Source organism: Bison bison, unplaced genomic scaffold (assembly GCF_000754665.1).
Source record: "Bison bison bison isolate TAMUID 2011002044 unplaced genomic scaffold, Bison_UMD1.0 scf7180017864263, whole genome shotgun sequence".
In the NCBI taxonomy this organism is placed as follows: domain Eukaryota; kingdom Metazoa; phylum Chordata; class Mammalia; order Artiodactyla; family Bovidae; genus Bison; species Bison bison.
The window spans coordinates 56825-74822 of NW_011494835.1; positions in this window are offsets into that span (position 1 = coordinate 56825).

The window sequence follows — 17998 nt, forward strand, 5'->3', positions numbered from 1 at the left end:
ATTTAAAAAATAATTGCATTATGACTAAGTGCTGGGGTTAATTTTAGGAATGCAATGTGGTTCATTAATTTCAGGGGGTTCACTATTAGGAATTCTGTTGCATTGACATAACATATTAAGACTAGGAAGAAAAGTCATGATCATCTCCAAATGTAAGAGAGAGGGTATTTTACAACTTTCAATATCCATTTGTATTATAGACGTTCAGTATAATAGCTATTGATCATATTTACCTATCATGAACTTTCTCTCTTTTTCCCTCTCTTTTTCCCACCCTCTGGTTGGAAGTATTAACCAATGAAAACAACCCAAGAGAAAACAAGTGGAGGTATAAGAATTAGGAAAAAGTAAAACTGTGTCTAGATGGAAAATAAGTGATTTTATATCTATAAATCCTAAAAGAAATCTTGGAGAGCTATCAAAAACAGTAGAGAATTTAGTATAATAAGTTGTTAAATTAACAGACAAAAATCAATAGGCATCATATACACAAGCAAAATGTCAGTATATAAAATGGAGATCTCATTTTCTATAAAAACAGAAATTAAATTCATTTGTATGAACTCTACAAGAAATGTTCAAAACTTAGATGAGGAAAACATTAAACATTTTTGAGAGTTGAAAAGAAAGTCACACTCTTTCCTGGATAGGAAAGTTCAATATCTTGAAAACTATATATATATATATCTAAACTGCTTGGTAGTTTCAGGTAATTCCAATTTTTAAAAAATCATTTTTTCCCAATAGCTGGCTTACAAAGTTCATTTGGAAAGAAAGGAAATGAGAATAGACAGAAAAATACTGAAAAGAAGAGAAAGTTTGTACATACAGTGGGGACACACAGATAGCTATTTTCAAAATTAAATATATACTGAAAAAGGATATAAAACCAAGGCCATTTGTTAATGGTACTTAGATAGACAGACTGACCAATGGAATAAAAGCAAATTCAGCAACTAACTGAATCATGCAAGAAAATTAAGAGTACTTATAAATGTCAACCACATATCTCAACAAATAGGAAAAAATAGATTTAAGTAGCGTTGGAGAATGGCAATACAGAAAAAGATAATGTGAGATTCATTCCTTATATTTTACATGTGTAAAAAAAAAACACAGTTGTGTCAGTTCTGAAAGAAAGCATGGGTGACTTTCTGCAGATGCAGGAATGGGAGAACTTTACTGAATCAAAGTCCATAAGTAATCCACAGAAAGAGGTTGAAATTTTTGATTGTGTTAAAATTTTGCATAGCGAACTATGCTGTAAATAAACATACAAGTAACAAAACTGGGAACAAAATATTTTCAACTTATGTTAGAACCAAGGGTTAATGTTCTTAATATAAAAAGAATATCTGAAAATACAGGGATGTGGAACTATAGAAAAAATGAGTTAAAATACAGACTATGCACTGGCTTATGAGGCAGATTGGAACTTAATGGCATGGTGTCAGAGGTGTGATGATAAATATTTAATAATCAGTTCTCCAAAAACGAGGGCAGGGGGATAGTGATTTGTGATTTGTTGTTGTTGTTCATTCAGTCATGTTCAACTCTGCGACCCCATGGACTGCAGCATGCCAGGTCTCCCTGTCTCTCACCATATCCTGGAGTTTGCTCAAACTCATGTCCATTGAGTCATTGATGCCATCCAACCATCTCATTCTCTGTCATCCCCTTCTCCCCCTGCCTTCAATCTTTCCTGGCATCAGGGTCTTTTCCAATGAGTCGGCTTTTCTCATCAGGTGGCCAAAGTATTGGTGCTTCAACTTCAATATCAGTCCTTCCAATGAATATTCAGGGTTGATTTCTTTTAGGATTGACTGCTTTGATCTCCTTGCTGTCCAAGGGACTCTAAAAAATTCTTGTCCAACACCACAGTCCAAAGTCATCAATTCTTTGGTGCTCAGCCTTCTTTATGGTCCAGCTCTCACATGCATACATGACTACTGGAAAAACCATAGTGATTTTTGCATTTGCTAATTTCCCAGGTATAAATAGTCCCACCAAGGCAGATTTCAAGACACCAACTTGACATCACTGGATAAAGAATTGGGACTGGTTCTCAGGGCAAGCCATTATAAGCTGATCCAGTTTACTGTTTCATGTCCCATGTTAAAAGACCTAGGAAATCTTCAGACAGCTATTGTAGCATTTGGTATTGTTTCCACCACCTCCAAATAAACAGCTGGTCTAAGACAGAGTCCTGCATTTTTAAGCCATTGATCAAACCTCTGGCTCCTTAAGTAGTAGATGTCACCTAGCTGCCTGGTGACCAATTCAGTTTCTTCTGCCATGACTTTTCTCCTAGTATGTTATGTGATCATTCATCAAATACTTACAGAATTTATTTTTTCTATTGTAATACGGTTGATTAAAATATTATATTGGTTTCAGATGGTTTTGTTGTTGTTTGGTTGCTAAGCCTTGTCCAGCTCTTTGGGACCCCCCAGACTGCTGTACGCCAGGCTCCCCGTCCTCCACCATCTGCCAGAGTTTGCTGAAATTCATTTCCATTGAGTCCGTGATGCTATCTAACCGTCTCATCCTCTGCTGCCCTCTTCTCCTTTGGCCTTCAGTCTTTCCCAGTATCCGGGTCTTTTCCAATGATTCAGTATTTTGCAGATTATAATTTAAAAGTTATTGCAAACTAATGGCTATATTTCCCTGTGCTATGCAGTATATCCTCGTTGCCTATCAATTTTATATAGAGTTTGTATCTCTTACTCCCATACCAACTTGCCCCTCCCTCCTTCCCTATCCCCTCTGATAAGCCCTAGTGTTTTCTATAATGGTTTCTTTTTTGCTATATACATTCCTTTGCATTATTTTTTAGATTACACATATAGGTGATATGATACAGTATTTTTCTGACTTATCTCACTAATCATAATATTCTCTGGGTCCATACATATTGCTACAGATGGCAGAATTTCATTCTCTTTTATGGCTGAATAATATTCACATCTTTATCCTTTTATCTATTGATGGAGACTTGGGTTGCTTCCCTACTTTGGCTGTTGTACTGCCATGAATTCTGGGGTGTATGTATCTTTTTGCATCAGTGTTTTCTGCTCTACTGTGCCAGGTGCTGACATTTTATGATGAGCAAAGGAAGCTTAGATCTTTGCCTGCATTGAATTTGTAGTATCACTGAAGCAAAGACCCATTCATTAAATCCCCCTTGAATATATCATTACAAAACAATCAGTGTTAAGTAGGTAGGGGTGTGTGCGTGTGCACCCAGGTGCTCAGTCATGTCCAACTCTTCGCGACCCCATGGACTGTAGCCCATCCAGCTCCCCTGTCTGTGGGATTTTCCAGGCAGGAATACTAGAGTGGGTTACCATTTCCTCCTCCGGGGGATCTTCCCAGTAAGGACCAAGATTTTGTGTTGTTACTTAACTGAGCATACCTGATCTGTCCAGTACAGAGGTTGAGGAGTGGCTTCTCTGTGGAAGTGCAATCTGAAAGGAGATTAGGATTCAGAGGAATTAATGGGAATATGTGAGGGCAGACTATCCAAATAGAGGACAGAGTCTGTATAAAGGTCCTGAGGTGGGAGGAGTGACCAGTGGAAAGAAAAGGAGACCAGAAAAGGTGAGAAGCAGCCAGTCAAAGGCAGAGTGGTTGGAGATGGGGTAAAAGAGAGCAGACATCAGTCCTTCATGGCTCTTTACCCACTGTGCTTCTGAGAGAGTGTTATGTGTCAACTTGGGTGTAACCAGATGCAATCTCCAGCAGCATGTTTTATTTATAATATACTCTACCAAAACATCTGCTTTAAACTCCTCAAATACTCACATTCATGTTGTTGATATCCGGATTTCCTCCATTTTCTTGTGCATTTCCCACAATTTAAGCTCATGAGATAAATAAATATCTGGTAAATATTCCTACTATTTAAAGGCAGTAGTGTTCTAATGTCCAGGCAAGGGAGGCTGTGCCCTTGCCTTCTGCTCTTGCCTTCTTCCTGCCACTCCTCTCCTGAAGGGAGAATGACTCTGAGGCCAGGAGTTGGTGCCAACTCAGAGTCTCACTCCCACTCCCTTCCGGATTATTCTCTGCACATGGGAGCTTAGAATCCCTGCCTGACAACACCAGTTAACTTTGGTTTAATTTTTATTCTAAAATAATGCTTATTGAAAATAGTAACAATTTTAAAAATTAAACAAAACCATGAAATATGTATATAGATATCAACCAAAGAAAGACACTTGTCAACATTTTAGGATAATCTTATCTAGGATTACCTTATGCTTTATAAACCAATGCTACATACATAAACCAATCCTATATAATTCCTATTTTAATTTTCAGTTAACATTATAAATAAAGTTTTCCTATACTATTCAAAACAATGGTCACAAAGTAAACTATAATTTAATCTATTATTTGGCTTTCAAAGTGTTTCCTTGCTTAACTCAGTAATTATTTGCCATTATAATGATCACTGCATTAAGCAGCTGTGTGCTTAAATGTCGCCCACAAATCAGTTTATTTCCTCAGGCTAAATTTCTAGCAGTCAAATTGTATGAAATTTTTTAAGTGTTTGACATATACTGCCATGCTTAGCTTTAGAAATTTTATATACTCTTTAACATTCTAAACAAAGGTTAGGAAGGTGCTGTGTGCTGATTTCCTCACAATTTCCCTAGAATTGAGTGCTATCAGTGGAAAGCTTCTGCTAATCTGACAGAGTGGCTTCATTTGTGTGTGTACATGTGTATCATCTTTTCATAGTTCTTTATTTATAGAGATGTTAATGTCTGTGACAATATCTCTGGGCAATTTATGTGGGAATGGTATTTCAACTGTGATATGTTCTGTATTATCACCTAATTTGTATTTTGCCTCCTTATTTTGGCCAGTTTAATTTACACGCAAAATTTAAAATATATGTGTAATTAAATGTGTTTATCTTTTATACTGTAATTTTTCCATTGCTTTTACGCTTAATGATCCTTCCCTATGCAGAAATCAAATTACGTTCAGCAGTACTTATTTTTGTTGCATACAACTTTTGCAGTTAACTCTTTGGTCCACAAAGAGATTATTTCAGTGTATGAGAAAAACCTAAATTGACCCACACATTGATTCCATCCCAGTAGCTCTCCAGTTCTCTTTACTCTGTTGGTCAAGCAAGTCATCTTTGCCCCCTTGGTTTGTGAAGTCTCTTTTGTCAGTTATAAAACACTGAATCAGGCTATTTTGTTACATTAACCTATTTATTTTTGGACCAGTGTAAGAGTTTAAATTGTAGTAGTGTTAAAATATGTGTATACCACCCAATTACACTATTAGTTGGTAGAACTATGTCAATGGTTGTATATATAAGATAGGACTAGGAATAGAAGAGAAGCTACTCATGACCCAGTTGCTTTGAATGCACAATGAACTCTTTGAAGGAAGCCACTAGATTTTATGTGTTTGGACTCTGTCCATAGGGGCAAGCAAAATGCTATCTATACTGTGAAAGCTCAGATAATATGTTCTATTGTCTGCCTGGTCAGAGGCCAGCAGGAAAATTGATTTCAGCAACTTTTTCCAGAGACACTATTGAAGTTCTGCTTTCAAAGCTTGCCAAGGCAATGAAGAGTGGACACATGGGCCAAAGTCTTCTGGCTTTTTGTCCATCTGGTCATACTTTTCCTAAGGTTCCTGGGAGAGGCAACTACTGTTCTCCTGTGCTAAACTATTAAGTAAAGAATATGGTGAGATTTTCATTTTACTTTGTTTGAAGGTAGGATGGGTTATAATTATCTCCATATGAGCTATGGATAAAATATGGCAAGAGATATTAGAGAAGCATAATTGGATTGATGAGCTATTTGATGCATTTAAAGTCTTATCTGTGAAATCAGAAGTAGAGCCCTCCTTAAACTTCTCATACATTAGAAATTGTGATGGCTATCAAACAAGTATTAATTAGAAAAGACTGAGAAATCATCTAGTCCAACTCTTTTATTTTATAGATTAAGGAAAGAGAGATCCAAAGAAGCTAAGATCTGTTTTCATGGTCACACAGTTAATAAATTAGTATAGATAACTTCTAGTTAGTTAGGAATTATCTAACTCCTATCATTTATCATTTTAGTTCTCTTATCATACCCTGACTTCATTAATTAAAGTGACAGTGACAATTTGAGCAACCCCAGAACCTCTAATACTCATCCTTCTGTATGACACATAGGTGTAGAACTTGTGTTTGGAAAATTCCTGGTGAATTGCAGTGGACCTCTTAAGAATTTCCCCATTTTTATTCTCTTTCCACAATCCCCAAAAACTAGGCCACAGAAACACCAATTCACTGGAATTTAATGGTTTTCTTTTTTCTTATGTGCTTTGAGAGCAGAATCTCTTAAAGCTCGTATCTAAATTCAGACATGTGATGTGCTTTCTGATGTCGCTTTTAACACAAAAGCCAAAAGTTGCTGAAGCATCTCAAAATTCCTGGCTTCAATACAGAGTTGTAATACAGTGTTATAAAACGTCTCACTCCCAGCATGGTGAATCACATGCACTTTCATCCACTGTGTGAAAATTCATTAATTTTAAAAACTTCCACCCTTTATGATTAGAGGAAACAGTTGCTTAAGTGGAAAAGTAAAATGCAAATATGAGTCAATACAGATCTATGTGATTTCAAAATGGGGAGTGGAGTATTGGAATTAATTATTTTCTTGTTTATTATCAAGAGTGATCACTTTTTCAGGATACCAAAAAAACAACCTCAGAAATAAGCTTTAGCAAATAGCTAAAGTATGTCTAATTAATTATATGCAACTATCATATAATTAATAGCACCATTACTGAGAAACAGGCTCTACATTATCTAGTCCAACCTTCTGTTATTATGACATCAGATATTAGGTTTTCTTTTTTGTGGAGATTTTTATGCTAAATTGCTTGGTAAAAATTTGTTTTTGTGTTTCTTATAAAGAAATTCAGTGCGTTAGAATATTCCATGGATAAACAGGGAGCTTAGGCCCCCAACAACCCACTCCAGTATTCTTGCCTAGAGAATCCCAGGGACGGAGGAGCCTGGTGGGCTGTGGTCTACGGGGTTGCACAGAGTTGGACATGACTGAAGCGACGTAGCAGCAGCAGCAGGCCTCCAAGGGTCTCCTCTTTATTTCTTTAATATTAATGAAAGAAATTGGAGGTCATAAAGACTGCTCTTATTATCAAAATGTTCTCTATGATTTTTAACATCTAGAGAAGAAATTCTTATGTGGCAACATCAAAGCTTAAGCTAGTAAGACTTATTTTATTGGCTAGAAGATGATACAGTTAGTTTTCCTCTTTACAAAAGGAAGGTTTTGACTATTTTTATGGCTTAATAGGTTCTATAAATGCTATCTTTTGTTCTTTGAGTCTGTTATTACATCCACATTTTATGAAAAACTCAAATTTTGGGTTTAGCAGATGGACTTATTAGAATTAGGTTTGCTTAAAAAAGTCTTTCCAAATTATATTATGTAAAAAGCTAACACAGTAGACTTGCCTCAAGATTTTCTGGAACAATGATTAGGCACGAAAACTCTTAGGATGAGGAAATAGTTGTGCCTCATCTGCCTTTCCTTCTGGAGTGTTCCTGAAGAACACTCAGAACTCCCTCAGGTGGGAAGGGCAGAGTCCTAGGAATGGCCTGGTTCTTACCTCCAAACAGGTCCATGAAAAAAGCCCGTTGTATTTCTCTCTGACTGACCCAAATTCCTCAGTGCAAAGCAAATAGCTTGTGAAATTTGCTTTTAATTTTTAAATGAAATGCATTTGAGTCAACATCCTAACATATTGAAAAACAAGAGTTTCATGACAGTGAGTGCACATTTGCTGCAAAAATTTCATGATGTAGGGTCAGTTGCTTCAGAGGAGAAGCAGTTTTAAAGAAGGAAACAGACCCTCAGATATTTTTAGGTATTTAAAAACTATGTGGAAAGGTGGACAAAGCAACCCTAGGATCCTGGTGAAAATTTGTTTTTAAAAGTAGATGTCAAAACGTCTTAGTTTTCTTCTATTTTTTAATTGGAAGAATATAATTCATTTTCTGTGAACATGTAATTGAAAGAAACATGAAATATTTGAGGGAGCAATGCACTCAGAATGGAAAAAGCGTGGGGGGATGTTGGATGGGTGGGATGATGGAGAAAAGAAAAGCTGAATGGGGTAGAATGAATAGTTTCTAATACACCTCAAGATCCAACTTAGAAAGCAGTTTAGGGAAAAAATAATTAAGAAGAATTGGTCATATTTTATAGACATCTTTCTACTCTGGGAAAAGGAAGTAATGGGCATATGGAATACTATAAGTATTTCTTTCTCCCTCTCTTCGTCTCTCCATCCTAACCCCTCATCTGCCTTTCCTTCCTATCTTCCTTCCCACCATCCCTCCCTTCCTCCATCTTTTCCCTTTTAATACCATAGAACTGAAGAAAGGACATCATGAAAAGCAAATTGACTTACAGTTGTTCTATTGCATTAAGAAAGAGGTGCTTAAATAAGTTGTGGTACATAATATATACAATGAAATATTACTCAGCCATAAAAAGGAATGGATTTGAGTCAGTCCTAGTGAGGTTGTTGTTGTCGCTCAGTTGCTCAGTCATGTCTGACTCTTTGTGACCCCACGGGCTGCAGCACACTAGGCTTCCCTCTTCTTCATCATCTCCCAGAGCTTGCTCAAATTCATGTCCATTGAGTCAGTGATGCCATCCAACCATTTTGCCCTCTGTTGTCCTCTTCTCCTGCCTTCAATCTTTCTCACCATCAGGGTCTTTTCTAATGAAGCAGTTCTTTGCATCAAATGATGAAAGTATTGGAGCTTCAGCTTCAGCATCAGTTCTTCTAATGCATATTCAGGATTGATTTCCTGTAAGATTGACTGCTTTGATCTCCTTGCGATCCAAGGGACTCTCAAGAGTCTTTTCCAGCACTACAGCTCAAAAGCATCACTTCTTTGGCATTCAGCCTTCTTTATGGTCCAACCATCACATCCATACATGACTACTGGAAAAACCATAGCTTTGACTAGATGGATCTTTGTCGGCAAAGTAATGCCTCTGTTTTTTAACATGCTGTCTACGTTGGTCATAGCTTTTCTTCCAAGGAGCAAGTGTCTTTTAATTTTGTGGTTGCAGTCATCATCCACAGTGATTTTGGAGCCCAAGAAAATAAAGTGTGTCTGTTTCCAGCGTTTCCCCATCTATTTGCCATGAAGTGATGAGACCGGATGCAGTGATCTTCATTTTTCAAATGTTGAGTTTTAGGCCAGTTTTTTTCACTCTCCTCTTTCACCTTCATCAAGGGCTCTCTAATTCCTCTTCACTTTCTGCCATAAGGGTAGCTTCATCTGCATATTGGGGGTTATTGATATTTCTCCTGGCAATCCTAATTCCAGATTGTGCTTCATCCAGCCCTGCCTTTCACATGATGTACTCTGCATATAAGTTAAATAAGCAGGGTGACAATATGCAACCTTGATGTTCTCCTTTCCCAATTTGGAACCAGTCCATTGTTCCATGTCTGGTTCTAACTGTTGCTTCTTGACCTGCATACAGGTTTCTCAGGAGGCAGGTAAGGTCATCTGGTATTTCCATCTCTTTAAGAATTTTCCACTGTTGTGATCCACACTGTCAAAGGCTTTAGTGTAGTCAATGAAGCAGAAGTAGACGCTCTTCTGGAATTCTCTTGCTTTTTCTATGATCCAACGTTATGTTAGTACATGAACCTAAAGCCTGTTATACAAAGTGAAGTAAGTCAGAAAGAGAAAAATAAACATCACATATAAATATATATATATATATATATAGGAATCTAGAAAATGGTACTGATGAACCTGTTTGTAGTTGGACATGACTGAAGTGACTTAGCAGCAGCAGCAGCAGTAGAGATGTAGACACAGAAAACAGAGTTGTGGACACAATGGGGGATGGACAGCATGGGATGAAGGGAGAAAGTAACTTTGAAACATATAAATTACCATGTGTAAAACAGATAGCCAGTGGGAATTTGCTGTATGATGCAGGAAGCTTCACCTGGGGCTATTAACAACTTAGAGGGATGGGATGGGGTGAGAGGTGGGAGGGAGGTTTAAGACAGAGGAGACATATCTATACCTATGATTGACTCATGTTGATGTATGGCAGAAGCTAACACAATATTATAAAACAAATATCCTCCAATTAAAAATAAATAAAGTTTTTTTAAAAAAGAAAGAGGTGCTTAGCCTAAAGACTCCTCAGGTATTTACGGATGAGGTTTGGTGGTTTATGAATTCCCAACATTGTCGACATATTCCTATTTGCATTTTTTGAGGATTAGAGTGATTTCTGTCTTTCATCAATTACTCCAGAGGTTCCATGGCCTAGAAAAGTATAAGAACTACTAGTATTAAGCGTTTGAAGCAAAAGCAATAGTTAAACACTACCATAATTTTTAAATGTTACTTTGGTATAATATACTTTTCTTAATACACATTTTTTCAGTAAATTTTAGATTGTGATTTTTCATGTATACTAGTAAAAGAATATTCTTTTTGTACTTGAAATTTTGCATCTCACTAAAATTAATGCACAAAATTTGTGGAAGACACAGAACTTACATAGTCTAAATGATTTGCTCCAAGGTATTTATTACCTCCAAAGAGAAATATAGTAACTCCAAGATAGAGAAATCCAGGAGACACCATTTACCCAATTGATCAAGATTAAAATCACCAGTAGTGAGAGACTATTATGCTGTTCATCCTTTGATATGATTCCTTGAGAAGGCAAGAGCATAATTTCTGTGATATTCTTTTCAAAAATACAGAAACTTACTCCAATTAAGAGGAAGAAAAATCAGAGGAACCCAAACTCAGAAACATTCTACCAAATAACTAGCCAATAATCTTCAAAAATATCAACATCATGAGAGACATGGAAAACTGAGGAACTATTATTGATCAGAGGAGACTAAAGGCATAACAGATGAATGCACCATGGGATCCCAGTAGGATAATGGAACAGGAGAAAAAAAAAAAATTAGTGAAAAAATCTAGTGAAATTTGAAAAAGGTCTATAATTTAGTCAGTAGAACTGTTGTACCAAGGTCGATTTCTGGCTTTGATAATTGTACTACTGTTATGCAAGATGTTAACCAAAGGGCAATTGAGTAAGGAAAGGGTGTACAGGAACTCTCTGTTAATCTAAATTACTAAGTCTTTTGTAAGTATAATTTTAGATCAAAATAAAAAGTAAAAAAAAGAAAAAGAGAAACAAAAGATCCCCAGTGACATCATCTTAACATTTGGTTCCAGCTCTGCCTGAAGTCTGAACATTTTCTCCTAACATTGTAGTTAGGTGACATAATACATTGCCCTTTTCCTTAAGAAGATTTAACCAAAGTAAAATTCTCTAGCTTAACTTTGTTACTCTGGACAACTTGAGAGTGAAAGTCACTCTGTTGTGTTCGACTCTTTCCAACACCATGGACTGTAGCCTGTCAGGCACCTTTTTCATGGAATTCTCCAGGCAAGAATCCTGGAGTAGGTAGCCTATCCCTTCTCCAGAGGATTTTCCTGACTCAGGAATCAAACCCGGGTCTCCTTTATTGTACGTGGATTCTTTACCAGCTGAGCCAACAGGGAAGCCTCCTGGGCAACTTACTTGAGCCAATAATATACACTGTCCTGAAAAAGTTGCTAGTTTCATCTCTACTTTTTTGTAGATTTTGTTGAGTTTTAAACAGGGATTCTCGTTGATAGCACCTTCCTGCCTCTACAGTGCCTTATTCTTGAGCTTGGGCACAGATCACATCTTTGTGTGGCTTCTAGACATAGCTCATTACATAAAGTGCCTACTTATTCTTTCTCAGATCTTTCATAATTATTATAATCTCAGTGATGACTTTTTGGCATTATATATGAATACACTGTCTTTTTTCTTAAAATTTTTGTAGAACTCTTCTTAGCAGTAATATTAAATTATTTATAACAGATATCTAATAACTATCTGTGCAAGAGAATGTATAGCTGTCTTACTCTGTGTTCCTCTTTCTTTCATTTAAAAAAAGCTTTGAGTGACCATTATGTGTTATGAAGTATTTTTCAGCAAAGAATACTACAGACAGATTCTTACCAGCATATCTATATTCCAGCCCACAGGATGTAGGAAAAAAGGAATGCAGGATAAGTGACTTTGCATTTTAAAGGTCACTTGGAGGTTGTACCCATATCAGTTCTGCTCATTTCCATTAGTCTAGACATAGTCACATGGACTCTCTTCCTTTGTGCCAAGGAAGCAGATAGATCAATTCTCCTGCTGAGCAACCTTATACTCCCTAAAATTTTGATGGTGGGGACATTTACTTTAAAGAAGATGGAGAAAATGGGAAGATCAAATTGATGAACGTTGCTGTCATAAGAGTCGGACACAACTGAGCGACTGAACAACAGGACTTCCCAGGTAGCTCAGTGGTAAAGAATTTGCCTGCCATTGCAGGATCCGCAGGGACTTGGGTTTGATCCCTGGGTCAGGAAGATCCCCTGGAGATGGAAATGGCAACCCACTCCAGTATTCTTGCCGGGAAATCCCATGGACAGAGGAGCCTAGTGGGCTACAGTCCATGGGGTCACAAAGAGTCAGACACGACTGAGCACCTGGGCACGCATGCATGCTGCCACTTACTGAGCTGCAGAAGTTTCTAAAGAAATGAGTTGCCAGGGGCCAATGAGAATGAGGATTTCTTTTTCATTATGTTAGGCTTGAGATTCAAATGAAAAACAAAATGAATGTCTACTAGGTAATTAAATAAAAATGCCTGAGGTTTAGGTGTCAGGTCAAGGGAAAGATAATTTATAAACTCACTGGGAGTTTCTGCTACAAAGATGCCTCTGGGAAATTTGAAGGATGAGATGAGGCAAATTAACCTGGGAGAACAGTAGGAAGTTCCAGGGGGTCTTTTCTGCAGAGATAAGAATGATGAAGAATCTGAGAATGAGTGGGCTTAGTTTATCTGCTTAACTAAAGACTCTACACTTAATAGCATTCACAGTGGAGAGGGGCTTATTCTCCACAGAACACTCATATTTTTTACTTTGACTGTACATAGTTAAGTGGATATTGGTAAGAGTAGACAGAGATGCCCTTGACTTCCTTCTTTTTAGAAAGGGCTTCAAAGAAGGAACAGTTCATAAGACTCTGGCTTCTGTCTTTTGTGTAGTCTCTTTTGGCTATAGTGTATTTCTTCTGAATTTCCAATATATGCTTACTGAGATCTGGTAAACATTCAAGGTCAGCTGATATTTTCATTAGGACAGGTTTAGTAGAACCTTGTAAACACATCAAGATGGTTGGGAGCTTCACTTGTGCATCCTTCAACTTGAGATGAGATCCAAAAACTTTAAAGGAATCCTCTGAGCTCTTCAAAGCTGTCCTCTCATCAGGTAATGATGAAACTCCAGTTAGTCAACAGAGCCCAAGAGGAAATTGGGAATGATGAAGTGTTACTTTTGCTTTCCACTTTGAACTTTTTATTTGGTCTCCTGTAGTCTATTCTGTCTCTTTCCCTTCCCACCTTCTTTTCTATCCACTTGTATCACTCTTTAACAGTTCCTCACAAAAAGTAAGTAAGAATTGGATGGTCTCCATCTCATTTTTAAACACCTTTGACTAAAAGTGGATTTGTGACAGTAATCACTTCCAGAAAGGACTTGTACTGGGTGCCAGTAAATTGCCTCTTGCTTCCAACTGTGCAAGTGTGTATGGGCATGGGGATGGGAGAATGAAGTGGGGTTTGGTTTGATTTGGTTTTCTCCTGCTGCTAAGACTGTGCTGATTACCTATGCTCCTGGCCTTTATTTAGGGGCCCCAAATCTTCTATCTGATTAAACATTTTAATAATTCCAGGGGCCAATGTGCTGTCATCACAGATTCTCTCTCTCTCACTTGCTCCTTAAGTTCCATGTCATTTACTTAGAAATCAAAATATTAAATAGAGAAGTGTATCCTGATGCTAAAGCTGAAACTCCAGTACTTTGGCCACCTCATGCGAAGAGTTGACTCATTGGAAAAGACTCTGATGCCGGGAGGGATTGGGGGCAAGAGGAGAAGGGGACAACAGAGGATGAGATGGCTGGATGGCATTACTGACTCGATGGACGTGAGTCTGGGTGAACTCCAGGAGTTAGTGATGGACAGGGAGGCCTGGCGTGCTGCAATTCATGGGATCACAAAGAGTTGGACATGACTGAGCAACTGATCTGATCTGATCTGATCCATCATCCCTCTGTTCATTTGTTGTTAGTCATTCAACATTTATTCAGTGGATATGTATGTCTGTTCTGCACTCAAGTAAGAATTATAAGAACTTTAAGAGATGGTTTTCTAGTCAGTACTTCTGTAAAGTTTATGATTTTTTAGGGTGATATAACTTCCATCTGACTAAGATGGCAGAGTGCACTCATCTTCTCTTGCAAGAACTCCAAAATTACAACTCACTGGTGAACAACCATCGACAGGAGAATGTTGGATCCCACCAAAATAAGATACCTCACATCCAATGGCAAAGGATAAGCCCCAGCAAGATGAAGAAGGGGCGAAATTTCATTTAGAGTCAAATCCCATACCTGCCAGAGATGCTCAGAGGGCTCAAATGAACCTTGCACACCAGGACCCAGAGACCCCACAGAGACTGAGCCAGAACTGTGTTTGAGTGTCTCCTGCAGAGTTAAGGGTCATCAGTGGCCTGCCACAGGGGCAGGGGCTCTGGGTGCAGCAGACCTGGGTATGGCATAAACCCTCTTGGAGGAGGTCACCATTAACACCACCATAGAGCCACCAGAACTTACATAAAACTGGGGAAACAGACTCTTGGAGGGCACAAACAAAATCTTGTGCACACCAGGACCCAGGAGAAAGGAGCAGTGACCCCACAGGAGACTGCCCCAGCTTGCCTACGAATGTCCAGGAGTCTCTGGGAGAAGCATGGGTTGGCGATGGCCTGCTGCAGGATCAGGGGCACAGAGTGCAGCAGTACATGCATGGGACTTTTTGAGGTCCCATTATCTTCATTACCTCCACCATAATTTGGCCTCAGGTCAAACAAAGGGAGGGGACACAGCCCATTAACAAAAAAACTAGACTAGAGATTTACTGAGCATGGCCCTGCCCATCAGAACAAGACCCGGTTTCCCCCTCAGTCAGTCTCTTCCGACAGGAAACTTCCATAAGCCTCTTATCCTTACCCATTAGAGGGCAGACAGAATGAAAACCACAATCACGGAAAACTAACCAAACTGATCACATGGACCACAGCCTTGTCTAACTCAATGAAGTTATGAGCCATGTTGTGTAGGGCCACCAAAAATGGACAGGTAATGGTGAAGAGTTCTGACAAAACATGGTCCACTGGAGAGGGGAATGGCAAACCACTTCATTATTCTTGCCTTGAGAACCCCATGAGCAGTATGAAAAGGCAAAAAGATAGGACACTGAAAGATGAACTCCACAGGTCGGTAGGTGCCCAATATGCTACTGGAGATCAGCAGAGAAATAACTCCAGAAAGAATGAAGAGATGTTCAGTTCATTACAGTTCAGTCACTCAGTCGTGTCTGACTCTTTGTGACCCCATGAACCGTAGCACGCCAGACCTCCCATCCATCACCAACTCCCAGAGTCTACCCAAACCCATGTCCATTGAGTCGGTGATGCCATACAACCATCTCATCCTCTGTTGTCCCCTTCTCCTCCTGCCCTCAATCTTTCCCAGCATCAGGGTCTTTTCAAATGAGTCAGCTCTTTATATCAGGTGGCCTAAGTACTGGAGTTTCAGTGTCAGCATCAGTCCTTTCAGTGAACATCCAGGACTGATCTCCTTTAGGATGGACTGGTTGGATCTCCTTGCAGTCCAAGGGACTCTCAAGAGTCTTCTCCAACACCACAGTTCAAAAGCATCAATTCTTCAGCAGTCAGCTTTCCTTATAGTCCAACTCTCACATCCATACATGACCACTGGAAAAACCATAGCCTTGACTAGACAGACCTTTGTTGGTGAAGTAATGTCTCTGCTTTTTAATATATTGTCTAGGTTGGTCATGACTTTCCTTCCAAGGAGTAAGCATCCTTGGCTGCAATCACCATCTGCAGTGATTTTGGAGCCCAGAAAAATAAAGTCAGCCACTGTTTCCACTGTTTCCCCATCTGCCAAAGCAAAAACAACACCCAGCTGTGGATGTGACTGGTGATGGAAGTAAAGTCCAATGCTGTAAAGAGCAAAATTGCATAGGAACCTGGAATGTTGGGTCCATGAATCAAGGCAAATTGGAAGTGGTCAAAGAGGAAATGGCAAAAGTGAACATTTTAGGAATCAGTGAACTAAAGTGGACTGGAATGGGTGAATTTAACTCAGATGACCATTATATCTACTACTGTGGGCAAGAATCCCTTTGAAGAAATGGAGTAGCCCTCATAATCAACAAGAGTCCAAAATGCAGTACTTGGATGCAATCTCAAAACTACAGAATGATCTCTGTTCATTTCCAAGGCAAACCATTCAGTATCACAGAATCTAAGTCCGTGTCCTGATCAGTAATGCTGAAGAAGCTGAAGTTGAACAGTTCTCTGAAGACCTACAAGACCTTCAAGAACTAACACCCCAAAAAAGATGTCCTTTTCATTATAAGGGACTGGAATGCAAAAGTAGGAAGTCACGAGATACCTGGAATAACAGGAATAACAGGCAAATTTGGCCTTGGAGTACAAAATGAAGCAGGTGAAAGAATAACAGTTTTGCCAAGAGAACTTACTGGTCATAGCAAACAGCCTCTTCCAACAACACAAGAGAAGACTCTACACACAGACATCACCAGATGGTCAATGCCAAAACTAGATTGATTATATTCTTTGCAGCCAAAGATGGAAAAGCTCTAGACAGTTAGCAAAAACAAGACCAGGAGCTGACTGTGGCTCAGATCATGAACTTCTTTTTGCCAAATTCAGACTTAAATTGAACAAAGTAGGGAAAACCACCAGACCATTCAGGTATGACCTAAATCAAATCTATTATTATACAGTGGAAGTCAGAAATAGACTCAAGGGATTAGATCTGATAGAGTACCTGAAGAACTATGGACAGAGGTTCATGACATTGTACAGGAGGCAGTGATCAAGACCATCCCCAAGAAAAAGAAATGCAAAAAGGCAAAATGGTTGTCTGAGGAGGCCTTATGAATAGCTGAGAAAAGAAGAGAAGCTAAAGGCAAAGGAGAAGAGGAAAGATATACCCACTTAATGCAGAGTTCCAAAGAATAGCAAGGAGAGATATGAAAGCCTTCCTCAGTGATCACTACAAAGAAATAGAGGAAAACAATAGAATGGGAAAGACTGGAGATCTCTTTAAAAAAATTAGAGATACCAAGGGAACCTTTCATCCTGTGCAAAGATGGGCACAATAAAAGACAGAAATGGTATGGACCTAACAGAAGCAGAAGATATTAAGAAGAGGTGGCAAGAATACACAGAAGAACCAAATGAAAAAGATCTTAATGACCCAGATAAGCATGATGGTGTGATCATTCACCTAGAGCCAGACATCCTGGAATGTGAAGTCAAGTAGGCCTTAGGAAACATAACTATGAACAAAGCTAGTGGAGGTGATGGAATTCCAGTTGAGCTATTTCAAATCCTAAAAGATGATGCTGTGAAAGTGCTGCACTCAATATGCCAGCAAACTCAGCAGCGGCCACAGGACTGCAAAAGGTCAGTTTTCATTCCAGTCCCCAAAAGATAATGCCAAATTTTCAAACTACTACACAATTGCACTCATCTCACCTGCTAGCAAAGTAATTCTCAAAATTCTCCAAGCCAGGTTTCAACAGTACATGAACTGTGAAATTCCAGATGTTCAAGCTGGATTTAGAAAAGGCAGAGGAACAAGAGATCAAATTGCCAACATCTGTTGGATCATTGAAAAAGCAAGGGAGTTCCAGAAAAACATCTACTTCTGCTTTATTGACTA